Here is a 4580-nt window from a genome sequence, read left to right as displayed (position 1 = left end):
ATTTGCAGAAGCAGCTTCACGTTGATGGATGATGGCACTGGTGTTCAGAGAACCCTTAAAATAATTTATCATATGTATAAATCTGGTTTTGCATGTGTCTGGATTTCCTGTGACCAGGTATACCTGTAACTAAAAATCTTTTTTCTAGAAGTAAATAAAACCATGTTCAAGCTGCTCCTCATGTTTGCCATAGATATGGGACCTGGAGATTTTGTGTTATTCCAGATCCCAACGTTATTTGCTAAGTAGACAAACTCTTAATGTTTGAGAATGCAATTATCAAAAGATTCTTCTCAGTACTGCTTGTTTCCATTAAAGTCATCGATGTTCCTAATATGTTCAAAATATCATTTATTTTATAATTATTTAAACATAGAAATTTTCAGAAACAACCATTGTATAAAAGAAAAAGTAATTAATTTGATGACAATTCAAAAGCATTCCATTGTGTTGTGGGAATTAATAACTTTTGCAAACCCGTTTTTGTGGTTCCTCTAGTATGTCCTAAAGATTACTAAACTCAACTTCCACTATTCTCTAAGTAACTTCCCTCACTTTAATAAAATAAAGTATCTTTCCTTCTGTCTTAGAGCTTACGTACCTTTTATAGCATTGATAAAAGAAGCATTTTCTATGATCATAAATATGTATAATAGATCCACTCCATGGACGCTCAAGAACAACTTCTTTTAAAAAGCGAGTTCTGATTCCAACTGCTTGAAAATATCATAGGACATCAGAATTAAGAGAGGTTGAATTCTAAATAAATACCCTTATTTAGCAAACAAGGATACTGAAGCCCAAATTGAAGTGACCAAATAAAATCAAATGGTGAGTCTGTGGCTAGCCTGGATCTAGGACTAGAGTTTCAGTTGGCTGTCAAATTAGTGTGTGTGTTCATTCCCACCACGTGGTGCAAGGCCTTCATTGTAGTAAAAGAATAAAGGAGAAGCTGCATAGATGTCCCACAAGTTGATTTTTGTCTTTTTGTCCAAATGATGTCTCATTTTGCACTCGAATTGGTTTACTTATAGCATTTTCCTGAAAGTTTATTTATCATTCATTCATCTATTCATTCATTCCACAAACATCTTCTGAGAATAGGATATATCGCAGGTGCCTTAATGGGTGATACAAGAGCATTTATAATCTAGTAAAACAGCTCAGTGTACAGCAATACAAGTGTGAATAAACAAAGAGCTTCCTAATACAATCCCAGCACATGTTCCTCCAAGTGACCTTAAAAAAAGACGTAAATCCTAGAGCTACAGTACCTGGTCTTGTCTCAGCTCTAGAACTTTCCGCATGCCCTCAGGAAAATTACTAAATCTCTGTGCTGTGGCCTGCTAATATGTATAATTATAGTACTTGCCTTATAGAGTGGCTGTGATGATTAACTAATTGGTAATTAATTGACATAACTTGAAGATTTTTGAATCATCTGGACACATAAGAAGTGTTCAATAAATGATTATTATTACTTTTGCTACCACCAAAATAATGAAAAGTTTCCACAGGTAACCTCCAAGACAACCAAGGTCTAAACTCCATTTCCTGTTATTTCAATCCCTTCCAGTACCCCTGTCTCCCCTTTAATTCTGACAGAGCATCTAATTTTAAGATACATTTTAATGGCTATTTCTGCAAACAGAACATTTAGCAGTTTGGTGATGAAATCAGGGCAGTTTGAGAAGTCGCACGCTAACTAGTTACACTGCACAAAGCCTAACAGTTTGCTTTCTGTTTTTAAAGAAGCGTTTCGTTTAGCCATACTTGTGGCGGCACATGTAATTGAAAAGAGGCATATGGAGACCAGCATGCGAAGCCTAACAAACACTTCAGAGTGGCTTAAAAACTATGCTAATCAGTTTTGGGAAACCATGTTTTAATCTCTTTTTTTTCTTAAGCCTCCTCAAACCTAGGGTGATTTTTAAAGAAACGGAGTCATTGTTGATATTACCTAACACTGGTTTATTTCCCTTTGCCCCAGAAAATGTCAGAAATAAAAGTGAATAACATAAAAAGAAAGGAATGAGAACAACCATGGCCTGTAGTTTTATGGAGCAGAAATGAACTCTTAATGGAGGTAAGCCAGGACACCAGCACATGGTCAGAGTCTGAGTGCAGACTCTCTCCTCCAGGACACGGAGAAGCGGCACGGGCTCACTCTTCCTTCTGCAAGAAGGCGCTGAGCATTACCTGAAAACAAGAAAGGCATCAGATGAACAGACCTTTATAACAGAATGTGCATCTGCCAAGACAAAAATACACGACAAGCTTCTGGTGCTGGCACGCTGACAGTATGAGCAAGCTGTCTTAGTAGTGATTTTGCAAATCATTTGAGTTTAAATTCTATATAGGCCGTAGGGCCCCTGGAGCATCACTTTCTATATTTGGCCTCCTCATTTAGCTATGTTTGGAATAAATAGGCTATGGATAAAAATCATGCCCTTTAAGAGTTTTGCATACACACACTAGTTCTGCATATATATCATATGTGATCTGAGTGATGAATGCAAGTCTGCGCTCACATGCAGACACACATACACACACACATGCATGCACGCAGGCTTTCTAAATGTATTTTTAAGTTGTTTTCCTTTGTGATTTTTTTCCCTCTCTCTTTTTTTTTTAAGTTCAGCTCTCTGGCATTTAGTAACCCACAAGCTGCTGTTTCTTTTTCCAAAGAAATTCAGCTCAATGGAGGGGCCAAGAAAAATGAGCCCAACTGATGATTGCAATCTCAAAAGAAAATATGCTTTTTATCAGGGACCACATGTTGCCAACGCCAATTAAAGTAAAACTGGGAGATTTCATCAGATTCCAACCTGGAGAGCAGACATGATGTGCCAAGTATAAGAAAGGAAAAGTATGCTTCAGGTGGAATTTCAGGGATGTCTATTTGAGGTGAAATGTAAAAATGTAGGGGGGAAAGTGTAACACACATTGCAGATTGAGCAATTTGTTAACCATCTAGAGAAAAAATAGTACAAAAGCAATGTCATAGATTTTGATTTCAGCTGATCTAGCTGATATCCTGGCTCTGTTACTCGCTGCTGGAATTATCTTCACATCTCCCAGACGGAGTTTTCTCATTTGTAAATCACAAAATTCTGCATGGATTTTTTAAAAGTAGTAATAATAATGTGGATTAAGAGACCAGTTTCACAATATTTATTCAATAAATGTTAAGAGAGAGTTAGAGAAATTATTAATTAGTTTATGAATAGATGCATCAAGGAGATCATGTTTCTTTCCTACAGTGTTATGGGCAATCATTTACACACATTAATCTTGCAAACATTATGTATTTTGTTAATTATTCTAATGTCTTTCAATGGTTGGCAAGGAGCATTGTAACGGTATGGCATCTTCTTATAGTTTTATTTCTGACACCACTTGATAACATATTCATGGGATCACCTGATTGTACCCTAGCAAAAGAGATTGCTTTTTACATTTCCTTGGAAGGTACAAAATATTAAAGTTTAAAAAAAGCTTCACTTCCAGGTTACTGTGACTTAATTAATTGCTAAAATAATTATGTCAACCTTGAAAGAGTATTGTATGGGTAAAATGAGAATAACCATAAAAAATTACTTATACCCATTATGTAATTGTTTCTCCTCTTCCTTTGGTGAGTTGAGTGGTTTTCATATTTTAAGTACTAGTAGAAGTTTGTTAGCTTTGGTCTGGGCCTTCTTCTTAAAAAATGGGTACAAGGGCTGAAATTCACAATTGAAAGCCTGGAAATATTTCTAAGGTGTTGAACTTGAGAGGGTTCTTTGAACTTGGTGAAAATAATTATTGAAAAAGTTGCAGGATGTTGGGTTTAGTAATGATGATATGGAAACCAGCTACTGAGTCTATATTTTTTCATACATGTTCTTTATATAAACCTACCATGTCTCAGTTTTATACCTCTTCAAAGTTTATATAGTTAGTAGAAATACTTATACTGTACCCACCCATCATTTATTTGAAAATTGTATTATACTGATCCTGAAGTTCTGAAATTCCATCATTTCTTTCTAGAAAGATTCACCATGCATAATTGTGTGAGGTAAAAAACAAGTTCTTACTCAAATAAGATTTTCCTTATTCTGTGTATTATTTTATGTCAATTAAGGAGTTTTAGTTTTCAAAAAGCCAATAACCAGGTCATATATGTATTAACTTGGCAAAACTTGAGGCAGCGCTAAGGTCACTGAAGGAAATGGGTTTGTATTAATATTTCATTCAACTCCTCCTGTTTGGCCCCAATCACAATAATAATGTACATTTTGTCAACTTTCCTGAGTATTCTTCTCTCCTATAGGGAAAGAATACAGTTAGAAGCTCAAATAACTAAATACAGTGCAGCTGCCACAACTTTGTTTGAAAAAAAAAACATCATTTGCTTGGCTGAAAAGTTTTGTGACCTTCAGAGTATTTTATTAGTCTTCCCACATAGTTCCAGCTTTCTGAAAATGCATTAAGACATTCTCAGGAAAACAACATAAATTCCATTCATACTATTTATCCGAAATTGTAACACACAAAATAAGTTACTTTATTTCCATAAATGTAGACTCAAGTTG

Source organism: Cebus imitator, unplaced genomic scaffold (assembly GCF_001604975.1).
Source record: "Cebus imitator isolate Cc_AM_T3 unplaced genomic scaffold, Cebus_imitator-1.0 Scaffold740, whole genome shotgun sequence".
Classification (NCBI taxonomy): domain Eukaryota; kingdom Metazoa; phylum Chordata; class Mammalia; order Primates; family Cebidae; genus Cebus; species Cebus imitator.
The sequence above is the reverse complement of the archived record's forward strand: the minus strand, read 5'-3'. Positions refer to the sequence as shown.